Here is a 20,041-nt window from a genome sequence, read left to right as displayed (position 1 = left end):
AGAGGGCGCTCGAGCAACCAAACAGGGGAACGGCTGTGTATGACTACCGGTCCGCCTAGCATGGCGCAAAATAAGGAGGGCGTGGGGGAACAGTGCCGCCCACGTCCAATCAACCGCCATGCGGCGCCCAAGGCCGTAGGCTGTTAGGGCCCGCGGCGCTTCGCTCTTGCCCTTCCGCCTCCCAGCACGGCCAAGTTCGGGCGCGCCTTGGGCCCGGGGGCTACTGTCGGCGTTCTGGGAACGGGGGTCCCCAGACTTGCCTGCCTGCGGCCTGCGGCGTGGCTCAAAGGGGGGCCCAGCGCGGCCATCCTTCACCAACACAAACCCAAGACCCTCGCAAGGGGCCAAGCCTCGCGGGGCGGATGACGCGGAGCTTCCTCAGGCGCGGCCTCGTCGGGCTGGCTCATGAGGAGGCGGAGAGATCAAGGCGGGGTACCTCACGAGGCGCCCATGACGCAAGCCATGACGACCGGGGGCGCCAGGCGGGTGCCAGCCCGCGCAACGTCCTCCCTTCCTCTTTGGTGCAAAGGGGGCAAGCGCAGCCGCGGAGTACCGAGGCATCAGGCAAAGGTTGCCATTTCGGTGCAACGAGACCAAGACCAGGAGGACTACGAGAAGGAGGTCACCATGGAGCCCAAGACGGCGTCATCACCAGAGCTTTGCGCAGGCGAAGACTACTTTTGTCAGGATAGTTGATACTAGCTGTCCCCCTTCAAATTAGCCCGCCATTGTTGGCTCGCTTCCCGCTCGATATTTGGGAAAAGGACCAGGGCCTCTATAAATAGGACCAGCCACCCATAGAGCCAAGGGGGCTGACCGGAGGGTTGGAAGGATAGAGAAGATCAGGTAGAGAGAGAGAGAGAGAGAAAGAAGGGTGACTGGGCTCCTCCTAGCAGTTCATCGCCCCAGCCAAGAGCAGACCCTCGCGAGGTTGTTCTTCCTTGTATTGTTCATCATCATCAGCCCAAGAGGCAATCCACCACACCACACACTGGAGTAGGGTATTACACCACAACGGTGGCCCGAACCAGTATAAACCCTGTGTCTCTTGTGTTGTTCTTTCCTTAGTTTAGATCCTAGTAAGGCGGAGGAGTGCAGTTAGGTAGGAGGTGAAATCTCCGCGCGCACCCCAGTGTTCGAACCTCAATGGTCTGCCGGAACCCGAAATCCGACAGGAACTGCTGCTACTTTTGTGTGCTCGTGAATCATGTGAGAACCATCGTAATTGTTACCGAAACAGATGCGTCCTCACTAGTTTTTTCATGAATATGGCATGGCAAGACATAAGTTGTCACAGTTTATCATACGAGTTGTGTGTGTTTGATGAAATAGAGTACTCGTTCGAGAACTGTGTGCCGAAGTATACATAAGTACTTGTAAACTGTTGGTGCTACCCCACTTGTACGCAGTTGTGCAAAACATGACACATTGTCTCAGCTCGCTTCAACACTAGGCTATCGACCAACTAACAATCAATAATCTGCTGTCTGACATATAAGCAACTACGTATCTTGTTGCAGTGGTTCATGCAGTTAATTGAGGCCACAATGTAAACTCCAAACGTTCACACGCTAGTCCAGCGTTCATGTGGAACACTCACATTAAACTCGGCTTCATAAAAACTTGAAAAGCATAATTTAAGCAATTTTATACATCTCAATGATTCATAGAACATAACAAGCATATACTAGTTCACAGCAAAAGACAAAGTTGTGAGAAGGTTTACAAATCAGGAAAAAACAAGCAAGGCTTCTCTGAGAAAAGGGCCTCCCGACAGGCTTAAATTTCTTGGAGTTCACTCTAGTTTTTTCTTGTTGCCACCATCCAGGGTTAGGTTCTCTCATTCCAGAAGAACCAATTATAATTGTGTTCTCAGCTGGAATGCTAAACTGAACCATTTAGTGTACCGACCGGCTGAAATTCTTGTGCATTCCACTAAATTTAAGCACCGCTATTTGCAGAAATAAGTAGACCACAATCCCTCTTGTCTACGCACCTATCCCAAAAACCTCTGTACAGTCGTGCCAGCTAGTCCTCAGTCCATGGATCAACTCGTAGAAAGTGCATTCCGGACAAGGATGTAGTTGTTTTTGCTCATCCCTGCACTCCAATCAGGAAGTAAAACGTACGAATCAACTTCTTTTAGATTGCATTGGTCATTCTACCTTGTTACTACCAATGTAGGAATACCTGGAACACTGGTGGTTAGAGGATGGAAGCTAAGAATAGCCATCTCATTTTGTGCAGTTGTACTAAAACTGAGCTGTGTACTTTTGATTGTGTAGATAGAAACGATATGGAGACAGACATCTCTGTTTGCGCAAATACGAAATACAGTTATTTAAACAGTGATAGATATTTGCAGTGGCGTATGATTAAAAACAACATCTATTGTGTTATAATTGGCACTAGATTGATAGTATGAAAGTGCCCTTAAGTAAGTAGCATCACATCACATCAACACTGCCACTAGATTAACATGCAGAACAATAGCATTAGTATTACTGTCATGAGAGTAGCACATGGTCAGTAAATGTGCAATCAAATTTGTTCAGTTCCACTGGGATGAAGCAATGTTAGCGGTGTGAGATTTAAGTGTAACTGCAAAAACACAATTCATGGGAAATAAAGCAAGACGAAAGCACTCCATAAAATGGTGGTGGCATTGCTTCAATTTATCGACGACACTAGACCATTACTTATAGTGACATTAGGTGGCATTGCTTAATGCTTCATGTGATTTTACATAAACGGTAGCGATATGGGCATAGGGACAACAAGGGCATAAAGTGGCGAGGCAGATGTGGTTGCCGAGAGCGGCTAACACTCAGGCATCATGTCTGCATTTGTCCCATCTTTTATCTCCTTGCTGACATTTTCCTATGTGAGCACAAGAAATCTAGACCTGCTCATTCTCATTTGCGTTGTCCCCCAACACCCCTCACTTTCTTTCCTTTTTCAACCAAGAGACAGGTCCACTTCCCCCACCCATCGCCATCCACCATGCTTTCTTCACCTTTTCAACCAAGAGACCGGTTGGGTAGCCAATATCTACTACTTTCCCCTGTTTCCTCTTAGAACCAAGTCCTAGATTCATGCTATAGCTTTCCCACTTTCTTCCCTGTTTGAACCAACTCTTAGATTTTACTATATGAACTAGCTTTACCTCTAATAATAGTAAACGTCTAGGTGGCTTTGGAACAACCGACGGAAGTAGAGTAAGATCCACACACAGCCCCGTGGGGAGCTGGAGCAGTAGAGAAAGGCGGGTTTCAAAGGAGTATATACCTGAGGGTCGTTGACATGTGGCAAAGACGGCCTCGGGAGGCCGCGTCTTGGCCACAACACTACAGGGAGGAAGAAGGGGTCGGAGGCCCTCCTGAGCCGACACTCTCTCGGAGAGAATGACATGGTTGCCAATCGGGACGCGCGGGCAGCCGTTGGTCTCCTCCCTCGCCGCCGACGATAGCGTGAACAATGCACCTACACCCCTGCCCCAGTCGAGGTGGTCCGGCCAGATTTGTGACTAGTCATGAGCAGAGAGAGAGAGAGTGTGGCCACCTATGTCTTGCTTAGATCTGGAGAGCATGAGAGAGTGAAAGAGAGGAACCCTAGTAAAGCAAGCGCTAAGGCTCCTGCTTATATATATATATATATATATATATATATATATATATATATATATATATATATATATATATATATATATATAGTGGAGTGATTTTGTTGTACCAGCTTCAAAAAAATGTGCTCCTACGTGTACCCACAAGTGGGTGTGAGAGAACTAGTGTGTGCGTGCACCGCTTCTCTTTGTGATAGTACAATATACTATGCCCAAAGAACGTTCCCTACAAGAGTAATAGTATAAGTGTGTGATGTGTGAGCTAAATAAAAGGTGCATGATGTCTTTTGTTTTTTAGAAGTTCTGAGGGTAGGATGTGAAGAGCACATATGTGTGTGACGTCTACTTGCAGATAGACGGTGGGTGCGAGAGGACTCGGGAGAGTCGTGACTCGTGAGGGTGCGTGTGTGCGTGAGAGAGATTGGGCACATATCAATGCAATGCATGTGTCCATAAATCATTATCCGAGAAACGTTCGCCACAAGCCGTTTCCTGATGAACACCATAAGAACCGTTAGATTGGCATCAGACAGTGTAAGTTTTGCCATGTCATTTAACAGAGCAGCCACTCATCCTACACGCAAATCTTCCCCATGAGTGTTAGCAACTGCCGTATGCTCCTCCCTCCATTCCAAAATGCAGTGCATATAGCTTTATTGAAAATTTGAACCTTGCAAACTTTTACCAAGTTTTCGTGTACAAAAATGCACATATAGAATACCCAATATATGTCATTGCATTCATCTTTTCGAGAGGTAACTATAAAGATGGGGGAGGAGTCTACAAAGAAAAACCGTCGTATCACCTGCAGCAATTTCAACCATCCTTTGGTGTGGAGGAATATCATAGGAACTCTATATGATATGATTTTTATATGATTTTTTCCTTTAGAGCCAATTGGTTCATAGGAATAGATTCATATACTCCACATTTCAAAGGAAATAAACATGATATCACTTTTATAGCTTTAGAGCCACTTGGTTCATATGAATGGATTGCTATACTCCCACAATTTCAAAGGAAAATAAACATCAGCATATATTCAATAGAAAAGTTCATATGATGTGAACCAAATGACATCTCTTTTCTAATCCCTCCTCGTAGGAATTGAGATACATGTCATCTCTAGATTCAATAGAAAAGTTCCTATGATGTGAACTAAATGACATCTCTTTTCCAATCCCTACTCATAGGAATTGAGATACATGTCATCTTTTTCCCTACAACTTCCATGTATACATCTTCTATTCCTCAATAGCTAGTACAACCCACTAGTAGCTTTTTTCCTAAACATGCAACTATGGCACAAGAACACGTCATGCATGCAAGTCATAAATCACATTGTTTTTCTACTCTATGCATGCAAGCACCACATCATCAATTCGTGCATGTTACTCATAAGTTATTTCTTGCATTAAATTTTGTATTGACAATTTATGTGCTAGTCACGTGCACACATATGTAGTTCACATTCACATTTTTCTTAGAAATGTCATTCTTTTAACCGCAATTCATTTTTTCTCTTAGTACTCCCTCCGTCTAGGTGTGTAAGTCATCTTCCAAAAACCCAATAATCCCGAAACACTTAGGCACGGTACATTAACTCCCTCCTCATTTCTTGTTTCATGACATATCAACCAATAAGAGATGTGGGCTGTGCATGCTTTCAATGGCTTGAGACTTTCAAACATGACATGCAGTGGTTAATTCATTGCATGGAATGATATTAACTAGCAAAAAAACCTAAGATGACTTATACACCTAGACGGAGGGAGTATTACATTTTTTTCATTTTAAGCATGCATTCACTTCCCATTAGTTATACTAGGAAAAAGGCATGTGCGTTGCAACAGGAAAAATAAATATTCCTACATCATCCTATTAAAAGAGAGAGAGAGAGAGAGAGAGAGAGAGGCTCATTCATGATCGTGTTCCAAGCAGAATGCCCGATATTAAGGTCATAACATGTTTAATAATGTAAAAGAGAGGTTATTGCTAATAATTTTAAATATGAAACTTAACCTTTTTCTCAATTTCTTTGTGTTTTTAGAAATAAGAAATGTATGAGAATTGGTATATCCAAGATAAAAGGATCATTGTTAAAAAAATGTTTGGAAATTATGAAAACAAATATATTTTTTATGTGGTTAGGAAAAACAAATGATAGTGATGGATACTTGCATAGTTACTATAAATGGATGGATGTACGACAAATTAATTTGTTTATCAATTATCACATAAGGTGTTTATGGGTTGTAAACTTTTTGCATGTACCAAACCTAAAATATACTATCTTAATATTTTAAATGTAGCTGACTCTGAACCAATATCATAACACCAATAATTATAATATTATCATATATATATATTAGGAAATTTGGAGGGACATATAATTTTCTAAACGTACATCAACAGGAGTTATGTACTAACATAGGTCTTGATTAATACTCACATCGCGTGTAAAATAGAAGGACAACTAAGTACACCGCCTGAAAGTTACGAGCATCTGATATCTCACCCTGACCTGGATTATATGTTCTCGCCAGTGCTGTAGCAAAAGGCGTCGCTGCAGACCTCCCACACCCACACGGCAGTACCGGTTGATGGGAAGTTTCATGTGTGGTTCCTTGTCTGTATCAGGCACCTTAGGTCCTTAGCAACATGGTCAATCACAGAAAATACCAAAAAATGCAAAGATTTCGAATCAGCAATACGGCTTGGTGCTGCTATGATTGCTGAAAGTGCAGAGAGCAGCGGCCTTATAACTTTTAAGGCTTGCCCGACGAAGCAGCATGTGGAAGTGCTGCCTACAAGCGAGCGAGCGTGCGTCCTTGCCGCTGCGTCTCATCGATTCTTATTGTATCGCTTTTCTCTCCCTCGTTAATTCCTTCCATTGATTCTTGATATAGCTTGCTGATTTCAGATTTTACACATATCGTATATGTCGGATTTCAGGTTCCGGCAGACCCTTGAGGTTCGAACACCTGGGTGCGCACGGAGATCTCTCCCCTACCGATCTACGTCTGATCTCCTCGCGTGATCTAAGCTAGAAACAACGAACAACACAAGGGACACGAGGTTTGTACTAGTTCGGGCCACCGTTGTGGTGTAATACCCTACTCCAGTGTGATGTGTGGTGGATTGCCTCAGGGGCTGCTGATGAACAGTACAAGGGAAGAACAACCTCGCGAGAGCTGTTCTTGAGCTGGTGCGATGAACTGCTTGGGTGAGTTCAGTCGCCTCTCTCTCTCTGCTAGGGCTCTACCAGGTTTCTAGATGTCCCTCTACTCTGTGTGGCTAGTTCTAATTATAGAGGCCCTGGGCCTCTCCCCAAATAGTGAGCGGGAGGGGTGCCAACAATTGGCCATTTTGAAGGGGAACATCTAGTACAAGTTATCCTGACCAAAGGTGGTCTTCGGCTGCCAAAAGTACTGGTGATGACACCATCTTGGGCTCCACGGTGACCTCTGTCCTACCGCTCTGCCGGTCTTGGTCTCATTGCACCGAAATGGCAACCTTTGCCCGATGCCTTGGCATGTGCTTGCCCCCTTTGCACCAAAGGGGAAACAAGGACACTGCGCAGGCCAGCGCCCGCCTGGCGCCCGCCTGGTCTCGATCGTCATGGCTTGCGTCACGGGTTCCTCGCGAGGTACCCCTGCCTTGATCTCTCTGCCTCCTCGTGAGCCTGCCGGATGAGGCTGCCTCTGAGGAAGCTTTCTATCGTCCGCCCCGCGAGGCTTGGCCCCTCGTGAGGGTCTTGAGCTTGAGCTAATGAAGATGGGCCGCGCTGGGCCCCCACTTGAGCCACACCGCAGGCCGTAGGCAGGCAAGTCTGGGGACCCCCGTTCCAGAACGCCGACAGTATAAATTAGTCAAGTAGAATCAAAAGGAGCAAGGTGGTACTATTAAATATGAAGCCTAATCTTCTTTTGTAAAACAAAGCCTTCAGATAGCTTAGTTGGATTTAGCCTTTAGGAGTGAGCGATGGCTTGATAGTTCGATCCTCGTTCTCTTGATTATATTTTTGCCTCCTCCCTCTCCTAGGCATCATGGGACTGGGCTGCAGTGGGCTATAATCGTTATTCGACTTAGTGCGGGTTGCTAACAGAAAAGCCAGCCTCTAAAAAAAACTGAAAAACTAGATGGGCCAGCTTCGTGAGGCTAAGCCCAACTGTGTGACAATTGGTTTCATTGTCCGATGACGTACGAAGTACGAAGAATCGGGAACGGACGGCCAAACTATGACGAACGAAAATTACTGTGGTAAGAAGCAATAGCCCCTTTATTATTAGGGAAAGAGATGTTTTTGGAGGAACTTTTATGCATTATATATACCCCTATATAGTGTGCGAATAACTTTGAAAGATGGTCGTTGGATGAAGCTAATCTGACAGTGCAGAGATGGCAAATCCTAGCACTACTGGTCGTTGCATATCATCAACATTCCACCAGATTCACCCACATGTACAATCTAGAAGACTCCATGGTTGAACTTAAGCATAATGCACAAACCTCAAAACACAAGCAGTTCTCCTTTGTTATAGAATATTCTGTATCATAATTGACCAAACTTTTTTTTCTAAATGAATTGCCATTATTTGTTTTTTACTTTATGCTTTACAATGCACAATCCCATGAATCTTAACCTTTTTATAAAACTAATTGATTTTGAATGAGATGAACAATAAGAACTAAACAACCATCTACATCATGCATATATGACTCAAAGCTTTACATGCTATAGTGTGTATTTATTCATAATTTGGTTTCCAAATCTCATGCGTTCAATGCATGTGTACCTTACTAGTTTTGTGTAGAGTAGCAAATTTCACGCGGCCGCGGGTATATCAAAATGCAGGGCCCATGCATCATTGCCTTTCGGTAGAACCTACGTCCACAATATTTTGTACGTATATCTCCAGTGGTCCCCGAACCCAAAATGTTGCCTCGTTCCCGTAAAACCAAGCAGCCCACACATATTAAGGCGTCGACTCAAACTCAATCCCACTCCCATTTACTATGATGTGGCCCCGTTGTAAGGGCATATTTATCCCTTAGTAGTTTTGGTGATCGATGACAATGCTTTTGCGGACTAATCGTGTGCATTGAGCATTTTAGATATATCATGTCTAGGCACAAGACGATCTGGTGCCCCTCGAACACTATTGAAGACGGTGTTTCTCTACATTTGTTTTCGGTGGTTTGAGTCGTAGGAAAGCCATACTATAAAGAGGGGGTCCACGTTGGAAAGGTTTGGGTGGAATCAACACATACACATATGTTCCTTTTGCACCACCTTTCCTTTGGCTCTTTGGAACATCCTCCGTTTCTCCGAATCTTTGCAAAAGGAAAGACTTCTAGTGTTGCTGAACTTGGGCATGCAGTAGTACTGATCCACAGAGCGGTAGTACCGCACGCCCCTGTGGTAGTACTGGCCATGGGCGCAGTAGTACCGCAGGTGCTCACGGTAGTACCACTTCTCTGACGGGGTAGTGGCTTCAGGTCTGGCTCAGCAGCATGAGTGGAAGTAGGGGCACATGTAATTTTTTACATCCGCGCCCTGCGTGGTAGTACTTCTCTTGGCTTGCGGTACTATCGTGTCGGATTTTTGCATAGATCTATACTCAGCGGAAGTTGCCACGAATGTATTTTTATATGTCCGTGCCTTCCCAAATCTGGACTATCCCTGCCTTGCGGTAGTACCTCAAGGGAGAGCGCTAGTACCGCGCCAGCGGTTCTACCGCCCTCTGCTTCATTGCCTCAGGGCTGTTTTGGATACTGCTGCATGGGTGGTAGTACTGCAGTGCCTTGCGGTAGTACCGCGGGCCCTGGCGGTAGTATCACATCTCCGGTGTGGTAGTACCGTGTGTCGCAGGTTGAGTTGGTGGATAAGGTTGGATTTGTTCTTCCACTATAAAAGGGGAGTCTTCTTCTCCGAGTTGACTTACCTCTTCGACCGCCGAGCTCCATTGTTGCTCTAAGCTCCATTTTCGCCCGATCTCTCTCCCTAGCCAATCAAACTTGTTGATTTCCTAGGGATTGGTTGAGAAGGCCCCGATCTACACATCCAACAAGAGAAATTTGATTCCCCCCACTAATCCCTCGCGGATCTTGTTACTCTTGGGTGTTTGAGCACCCTAGACGGTTGAGGTCATCGCGGAGCCATACTCCATTGTGGTGAAGCTTCGTGGTGTTATTGGGAGCCTCCAATTAAGTTGTGGAGATTGCCCCAACCTTGTTTGTAAAGGTTCGGTCACCGCCTTTAAGGGCACCAATAGTGGAATCACGGCATCTCGCATTGTGTGAGGGCGTTAGGAGAATATGGTGGCCCTAGTGGCTTCTTGGGGAGCATTGTGCCTCCACACTGCTCCAACGGAGACGTACTTCATCGTCTACGGCCGATGTGGGAACCTCAGTCTCACGTGAAGATCTCAATGTGGCCTTGGACACATTTAAAACCTCCATGACGGCTGAGGTCAGAGGCGTGCTTAAGGATTCTCTTGATGGTCTTAAATTGTCCACTGCACCGTTGGAAGTGGTTGATCCCACTAACAAGGTGACGGTTGCTAACTCTGACAAGGGGGAAGCTTCTAGTGATAAAGTTCCTTTGTCTAGTGGTAAAAGTGGAAATGGCATATTTGCCCATGTGGAACCTCCACTTACCTATGGAGGACCGATTCCCTCCACTCATTTAAATCATGCCGGTTCTCCTCATAAGATTGTGAAAAATGAGGATTTTGACGCTTGGGTCTATCGCTTTAAACGTCATTTAAATCATGTTAATACTAACCTTTGGAGAATCACTGAGCAAGGTTTCTATCCGCATGACCCAAGCAACTTCACCCCAAGAGAAGCTGCGGATCATCAATTAAACGAGAATGCTCTCTTCATCATCCAAGATGCAATCCCTCCCGAAGACATTGCGCATCTCCGACCTTTCACCATGGCAAAGGAAGCACGTCACCATGTTGTTTCCTTTTACAAGGGAAGCGCACGCATTCAACGCTCCAACTATAAAGTGGTGCAAGATGAAGCCAATTAATTTGCTATGAATGAAGGTGAAGAACCTCGTGAGCTCTACCGGAGACTAACCACACTCGTGGTCTCACTCCGAGATCATGGGAGCAAGGATACAAATGACAATTGGATCAAGCAGAAATTTCTCAAAGCCATGATGCCTTACCATAAGGCCATGTCCTCCGTCACCCGTCAAAGACCGGACTTCCACACCTTGTCCTCAAGTGAAGTGTTGGATGAGTTTGTGGCAATGAGTATCCTGGACAAGACCGCCGACAATGCGGTGTTGCATTTTGAAAGAGCAAAGAAGCCCAAGCTTGCCTTGAAATCCAAGGCTAGTGTGGAAGAAGAGGAGGAAGAGGAAGAAGAGGAGAGCAACCCCGAGGATACAAAATATGATTATCATGAGCACATGGCTCTCGCTTCAATACAATTTTGGAGCAAGAAGAACGCAAGGCCCAACTTCGAGCAACTCAAGTGGCGCAAGGGCAAGCAATGTGTGAGGACTTGCCACAATTGTGGCAATGTGAGCCACTTTGTTGCAGAGTGTCCCTATGAGAAGAGGGAAGAGAATGGTGTCAAGCTCATCCGGAAGAACAAGGCCAAGTCTTTCCCCAACAAGAACCACTTCACGAAGAAGGCTCCTCCCAAGGGATTGGTGGCACAAGAAGATTACAATGAGGAGGAGGATGATGAAGACGGTGAGACGGTTGCCATGGCCTCCATGGCTATTGCGACAACCCCACGGGCGTCCCTCTTCGACTCACCCAATGATAACATCACCGCCAAGTGCCTCATGGCTAAAGCCACCAACAAGGTAACCCCCAACATCAAAACTACGATCATTAATCATCCTTCTTTGACGGATTGCATTGATGAAAGTGGGTGGGTCCAACGTGGAGGAAAATGAGTTTGAGTCTTTTATGAGTAAGCTTAAGGGTAAATCCAAGAAGCACTTTGTTGCTCTCTCGGAACAACTTGGTGAAGCCAATGACATGATCAAGGCTCACGAAGACACCATCTCTAAGATGGAGGGGCATAGTCGTGACTATGCCGATGAGATATTGGATATCTCTAATGCTCTTGAGGAAGAACATGGTTATCGCTTGGCTCCTGAGGAGTCACACAACGATGACCATGCTAAATTAAAGAAAAATCTTGATCATGCCCTTGTTGTGTGCTAAATTCTGAGAAGGCCAAACTTGGTATTGCTCTTCCTAGACTCAAGGAGGAGTTTGATATACTTGACAAGGCTCACAAGGCCTTGAAGAGTACTCGTGCTAGTCTTAAAGAGTCTCATGATCAACTCCAAGTGAGGCTAACCAAGGAGAAAGCCACTTTTCCTCATATGGTTTTAATTGACAATGCAAATTCTACTTACCCTTGTTGTGAGCATGTGCATCTTGTTGAGGAGAATGCTCCTACCTCTTGAGCACTGCGTTGGTTTTCCCTTGAAGAGGAAAGGGTGATGCAGCAAAGTAGCGTAAGTATTTCCCTCAGTTTTTGAGAACCAAGGTATGTATCAATCTAGTAGGAGGCCACACGCAAGTCCCTTGTACCTACACAAACAAATAATAACCTCGCAACCAACGCGATAAAGGGGTTGTCAATCCCTTCATGGTCACTTACGAGAGCGAGATCTGATAGAGATAATAATGATAAGATAAATATTTTTGGTATTTTTATGATATAGATTGAAAGTAAAGATTGCAAAATAAAATACATTGGAAACTTATATGATAGAGAATAGATCCGGGGGCCATAGGTTTCAGTAGTGGCTTCTCTCAAGATAGCATAAGTATTATGGTGGGTGAACGAATTACTGACAAGCAATGGATAGAAAAGCGAATAATTATGAGAATATCTAGGCATGATCATGTATATAGGCATCACGTCCATGACAAGTAGACCGACTCCTGCCTACATCTACTACTATTACTCCACACATCGACCGCTATCTAGCATGCATCTAGAGTATTAAGTTCATAAGAACAGAGTAACGCCTTAGGTAAGATGACATGATGTAGAGGGATAAATTCATGCAATATGATATAAACCCCATCTTGTTGTCCTCGATGGCAACAATACAATACGTGTCGTTTCCCTTTCTGTCACTGGGATCGAGCACCAAAAGATTGAACCCAAAGCTAAGCACTTCTCCCATTGCAAGCAAGATCAATCTAGTAGGCCAAACCAAACTGATAATTCGAAGAGACTTGCAAAGATAACCAATCATGCATAAAAGATTTCAGAGAAGAATCAAATATTGTTCATAGATAGACTTGATCCTAAACCCACAATTCATCGGATCTCTACAAACACACCGCAAAAAGAGTTACATCAAATAGATCTCCAAGAAGATCGAGGAGAACTTTGTATTGAGATCCAAAGAGAGAGAAGAAGCCATATAGCTACTAGCTATGGACCCAAAGGTCTGAAGTAAACTACTCACACATCATCGGAGGGGCCATGGAGTTGATGTAGATGCCCTCCGTGATCAATGCCCCCTCCGGCAGAGCTCCAAAAAAGGCCCCAAGATGGGATCTCTTGGGTACAGAAGGTTGCGGCGGTGGAAATAGGGTTTCGTGGTGCTCCTGGATGTTTTCGGGGTATGTGAACATACATAGGAGGAAGAAGTAGGTCGGTTGAGCCATGAGGGGCCCATGAGGGGGGAGGGCGCGCCCAGGGGGTAGGCGCGCCCCCTGCCTCGTGGACTCCTTGTTGGTTGCTTGACGTCCACTCCAAGTCCTTTGGATCACATTTGTTCCAAAAATCACGCTCCCGAAGGTTTCATTCCGTTTGGACTCTGTTTGATATTCCTTTTCTGCGAAACACTGAAATAGGCAAAAAACAGCAATTTGCACTGGGCCTTGGGTTAATAGGTTAGTCCCAAAAATAATATAAAAGTGTAAAATAAAGCCCATTAACATCCAAAACAGATAATATAATAGCATAGAACAATAAAAAATTATATATATGTCGGAGACGTATCAAATGCGAAGTTGAAGGAGCAACTTGAGAAGGGCCTTGTGTAGCGACCCAACCTCAAACGGTCAAGTCTCTGTGCTTCAGTGTCATCCCTGGATCAGTAATGCTGACACACATAGTACTCGAAGGATTTATAACAGAGTAGTAATCAAACACATATTACATCGAATGTCTCCAAAAGAGAACTTATTACAATAAATATGGCTTAAGGCCATCTAATACGATAACAGCGGAAGCTTGGAAGATAAAGTGAGTCCATCAACTCCAATGGCATAGCTGAGCTGCACGGCAACGACCTAGCAAATCTTACTCCTCGTCTGAAAAGTCTGCAACGTGATATGTTGCAGCCCGAAACGGGTCAGCACATGGAATATGCTGGCAGTGTAACACGAGCAATGAACAGAAATAATGCTAACACTATATGCATATTTGGCTGGTGGAGGCTCTATGGTTATAAGGTTTTTTGTGAAAAGCCAATTTTCCCTACTGTAAGTGCATCTAGTGCCACCCCTAGTTGGTTTTGGAGTATTGACGACAAACCTAGTTGAGGGACTAATGTGTTTGTGAGAATTGCAGGGAAACACAGCTAGAAGTCCCTCATTGATTCGGTTTCACTACCAGAGATGACCCCTAAAATGTATGAAGACATTGAAGACAAAGGTGGTATATGAAGATATTCACATTGAAGACTATGACAAAAGAAGACATGGTATGAAGCCTATGGAGCTCGAAGACTTAGATCTTTCGTAGTTCCTTTTATTTTGTGTTGAGTCATAGGAACCACCGTACTGTTAAGTGGGGTCCAGGAGAACCAGTCAGAATGACTAAAGTGATGCCTAAATCAAAAACCTATGTCTTCGAGCGAAGACAATGAGAGCGAATCTTGTCCAGAGCCGGACAAGTCAGCTTTGCTTGTAGCCCAAGTAAAGTTGTCGTGAGAGTTCGAAATCTGACTGTTGAGACACGTGTCAGTTCCTTAGTGACCCAGGGTCATTTCGGACAAATCAGGTCGGGTTGCCAAGTGGCTATAAATAGCCCACCCCCACAACCATAAACAGTTGGCTGCTCAGATTTCAGTGCACGGCTTTTGTCGTTTGAGAGCAACCCACCTCGAAGCCTTTGAGAGAAAATTCCTAGTGAGGAGAAAAGCCCTAACCACCCAGAGCCAGAGCAAATTGGGCATCACTTAGGTCTTCTTGTCTGTGTGATCTGAAGACTTATTACACTTGAGGACTGTGAATCCTCCAGACGGTTAAGCGTCGCGTTCAGAGCATCCAAGAGACATTGTGGATTGCTAGTGAACGAAGTTTGTGAAGGTTTGGGAGTCTACCTTGAAGACTTACCAGAGTGATTGGGCGAGGACTAAGTGACCTTAGCTCAAGGAGAATACGGTGAGGACTTGGTGTCCTGAACTGTGTGTTCAGGACTGGGTGTCCGGGACTGTGTGTCCTAAGGTTTAAATACCTAGCCGCTTCAACCAGACGTATAGTTGTCACAACAACTGGAACTGGTCCAACATATCATTGTCTTCAACGAGTCACCGGTTTCATCTTCACTTCCTTTTCTTACTGTTACATATTGTGAAGCCATTGCATGCTTGCTTTATCTTTTGTCTTCACAACGTGAATGTATGAACTGTTTGGCTTCATAACTTCTTCCTACCTGATCCTTATTACACTGTAGTTGTTTGTCATTGTGCTTTCACTCTATTGAATACATGACCATGGCTGGCCTAGTGTAATCTAACTTCCGCTGCATAGTAATAGGCATAATGTTCGCTGTTTGTCTTCATAACTCTCACGTTTTGAAGACTTTCATAAAAATCACCTATTCACCCCCCCTCTAGTCGATATAACGCACTTTCAATTGGTATCAGAGCAAGGTGCTCCCTTGTTCTGTGTGATTCGGTTTAACCACTTGGAGTTTTAGCTATGTCGACTGCAGGGATAATCAAAGTCTCCGCCGCGTGCCCCGTCTTCGATGGAACTGAATATCCCTACTGGAAGAATAAGATGCGCATGCATCTTGAAGCCATTGACGTCGACCTATGGTATGTCGTCGAGAACAGCGTTCCCGAGGCTGGAGAAGGTGTCACTGCTGCTGATGTCAAGAAGTTCACTCAACTGGACTCTACTGCCAAAAATATCATCTGTGGTCATCTGACAAAAGGACAGTATGGCCGTGTGAGTGCTTTGAAGACATCCAAGCTGGTCTGGGACTGGCTCTCCAAGATCAATGAAGGCGTCTCAACCCAGAGAGATCAAAGGATCAGTGTTCTTCGCAACCTCTTCAACCGCTTCAAGCGAAATGACAATGAGAATGTCCAGCACACATTTGACCGGCTCACTGACATCACAAATGAACTTCAAGCCCTCCGCGCCACTGAGATCACCAAACATGAAATCGTCAAGACGCTGCTGAGATCACTTGATAGTTCGTTTGACATCCTGGCCCTGATGATTCAAGAACGTCCTGATTTCAAGACACTCGATCCGTCTGACATACTTGAGAGGCTCAACACACATGAGTTTCAGCTTTCTGAGAAAAGAGATATCTACGGTCCAAACTATGGGCGAACTCGTGCCTTGAAGGCAAAAGCTGTTTCCTCATCTGAAGAAGAATCTGACTGCAGTTCTGATGATCCTGAAGATATTGGAAGAGAACTTGCAATGCTAGTGAAGAAGTTCCAAAAATTCACTAAGAAGAAAGGCTTCAGAAAATCTTCACGATCAAGCTCAAGAAATGATGAAGCTTCTGCTCATGACTACAAGAAGAAAACATGTCACAAGTGCAAGAAAACTGGACACTTCATATCTGAGTGTCCACAGTGGGACAATGAGAATAGAAGGAAGAAGAAGAGCAAGGAATATGATTCTGACGACAAGAAGAAGAAGAAATACTCAAAGTCTTCTTCCAAGTCTTCTTCAAGGTCTTCATCACACAAGAAGAGCTCATCTGGCAAGGCACGTGCGTTTGTTGGCAAGGAGATGGATTCAGAGGAGGAGTCCGCATCTGAGGAGGCAGAGGTGGAGTCTGAGGAGGAGTCTGATTCTGGCATTGCGAGTCTGGCTACAGCATACGTCGCCAAGTCCATCTTCAACACTGAAGACAATAACTGCATCACCAACACCGACGCAAATGACAAGAACGACTCCACTCCTACCTACTGCTTCATGGCACGCGGTGCCAAGGTAAACACACGCACTACTCGCTATCAAACTTCTAGTGAAGATGACTCTGACTGTGATTCAAAACCCAGCTACAAAACACTTGCTAAAATTGCAACTGAACAACAGAAAGCTATGGAACATATTCAAAAACTGTTAGACAGAAGCGATGATCTGTTGGGTGCTGAAATGACTCGATCTGAATCCTTAATTGAAGACATAAAAAACCTTCACGTTAAGTATCAGGAACTTGAAGATCGTCTTGATACTCTCTCAACAACTCATGAAAAGCTTTCCTATGACTATCTTCAAAGGAAGCAAGAACTTGAGAAATTGAGAGCGGCTCATGAAGATCTTCAAAAGGAAAACGAGTCACTTCGCGCCGAACAGATCAGTCCCGCTCAGGAAGGATTTGAACCACCATGTCTTAAATGCATTGAGCATGATAATGCTACTTCTATTGCTGAATGTTCCACTGCTACTGTTGTTCCAATATCTTCAACTGTTGATGTGGTAACTAACCCCTCTACTGAGGATACCACTGCTATTGCTGATGAGAATGCTAGGTTGAAGACATTGCTTGAAACAGGGATGTACAAAAGTCTTAAAGGACATCAGACATTATGTGATGTCCTCAAGAAGCAGATTCTGAACTGAAACCCTAGGAAAGAGGGTGTTGGGTTCGTGAGGAAAATAAATGCAGATGGCTCTTACTGGAAACCTGAGCAGTACCCCAAAACCACATGGGTTGCTGCAAAGGAACTTTTAGTAGATCCATCCAATTTATCTGGCTTCACTTGTGCTAACCCCATTATCATTGATGAATCCTTTGATGCAAACTATAAACTGTTTAAGAATCAGAATGGTGAAGTGTTTGCCAGGTACATTGGTACTAACTGCAGGAATGGACCACCTATGAAGAAGATCTGGGTTCCGAAAAAGTGTCTGGAAAGTCTTCCTGTGAATGTCTTCATGACACCTCACTTGAAGAAGACGAACATCAGACCAAAGGCTTCATATGGTCCAAAGGCTTCATACAAACAGAGGACTCACCTGAGTCACACTAACGCAAATGTTTTGCAGGGAAACCATACTCAGGCATATGAATATGAGAGCGGTTCTTCGAATCGTCATGTTCATATGACCAAAAATTATTCTGCTTATTCCTATGAATATTATTGTCCACCTGCTAGAATGTTTGCTAAGGCTTCAAAGCCAAAATTCTCAGATGCTGCACTTAGACTTATTGCTTCTAAGCCACCCTTGAAGATGTGGGTGGTTAAGAAAGCTTAACTCTCTTTTGCAGGGAAAGGTCTCCAGCAGAATAACAAAATCTTCTGACGCTATTGCTGGGGACCTCAATAATCTTGTAGGGCGCAAGACAAAATGCCCGAATGGCATCATTATGTACTTCATTCCTGAATCGCATGCTACTCTTCCTATTAGTCCTAATCTGGATCTAAGTTTTCATAACCCACTGGTTCGTCAAATGTTTATGCTTCACAATTCTCTTCGTGAAGCCTATCCCCCTAACTGCACTGTAGGATACGACACCAGCGACTTCAAAGTCTTCAGAATGGATTATTGACAGTGGGTGTACAAATCACATGACTGGCAAAAGAAGCCTTCTTATGGACTCAACATTACGTTCATCCGACAAAAGCCACATCACATTTGCTGACACTGGTAAAAGTAAGGTATTGGGTCTAGGTAGAGTTGCAATCTCAAAGGATCAACACATGGATAAAGTCATGCTTGTTGAATCCCTTGGCTTCAACTTAATGTCTGTCTCAATGCTTTGCGATTTGAATATGATCGTAATGTTTGGAAAATATCGTTGCCTGGTACTAATGCAATCTGACAAGTCTCTAGTGTTTGAAGGGTATCGGAAAGGTGATTTGTACGTGGTAGATTTCTCAGTGGGACCACAACTTGCAGTATGTCTTCTTGCAAAAGCTTCAGGATGCTGGCTTTGGCATCGGAGGCTTGGGCATGCTGGCATGAGGAACCTCCACACCCTTGTGAAGAAGAAGCATGTCATAGGCATCGAGGGCATCAAGTTCAAGAAATATCACTTATGCGGTGCCTGTGAAGCAGGGAAGATGACAAGGGTAAAACATCCTTCAAAGACAATCATGACTACAACACAACCCTTCGAACTGCTCCACATGGATCTTTTCGGTCCCACTCACTACTCAACTTTTACTACTACTGCTTGCCTCTATGGCTTCGTGATTATTGATGATTACTCTAGATACACTTGGGTGCACATAATTCTTGACAAGACTAAAGTGCAGGATGTCTTCAGACGCTTCGCCAATCGAGCCATGAACAATTTTGGCGCTAAGATAAAGCACATCAGAAGTGACAATGGCACTGAATTCAAGAACACTGGCCTTGATACATATCTTGATACCTTGGGCATCACACATGAATTCTCAGCTCCGTACACGCCACAGCAGAATGGCATCGTCGAACGCAAGAACAGAACACTCATTGAGATGGCCAGAATGATGCTAGATGAATACAAGACTCCAAGAAAATTCTGGACTGAAGCCATTGATACTGCATGCCATACAATCAATCGTATTTATCTTCACAAGCTTCTGAACAAGACATCTTATGAACTCCTAATTGGCAAGAAGCCAAATGTCAGTTACTTCAGAGTATTTGGCTCAAGGTGCTGGATCAAGGACCCACATCACACTTCAAAATTTGCACCTAAAGCACATGAGGGCTTTATGCTTAGATATGGAAAGGACTCGCACTCCTACAGAGTCTTCAATCTCTTTCATTACAAAGTGGTTGAAACAGTGGATGTGCGGTTCGATGAGACAAATGGTTCACAAAGAGAGCAACTGCCAAATGTGCTGGATGAAGTTCCAGCTAGTGAATCAATCAAGCTTATGGGAACTGGAGAGATTATACCTTCTGAAGCTCATCCTGAAGAAGAACTTATCATCTCAGCACCTGATCAACATGAAGACAATGCTCAACCTGAAGACATTCCTCCCAACAACAACGCAGATCAGCAAGAGCAAAGTATTCGCCCTATACATCCTCGTGTTGCAAATGAAGTGCAGATTGACAGAATAATTGACAGCATCAATGCACCTGGTCCACTCACTTGTTCAAGGGCAACTCAGCTAGCAAATTTCTGTGGGCGCTTCGCATTCGTCTCAATATCAGAACCCAAGAAAGTCGAAGAAGCCTTCATGGAACCAGAATGGATTCAAGCTATGCAAGA

The sequence above is a fragment of the Triticum dicoccoides genome, chromosome 2A (assembly GCF_002162155.2).
Source record: "Triticum dicoccoides isolate Atlit2015 ecotype Zavitan chromosome 2A, WEW_v2.0, whole genome shotgun sequence".
In the NCBI taxonomy this organism is placed as follows: Eukaryota; Viridiplantae; Streptophyta; class Magnoliopsida; order Poales; family Poaceae; genus Triticum; species Triticum dicoccoides.
This window is presented reverse-complemented; position numbering follows the sequence as displayed.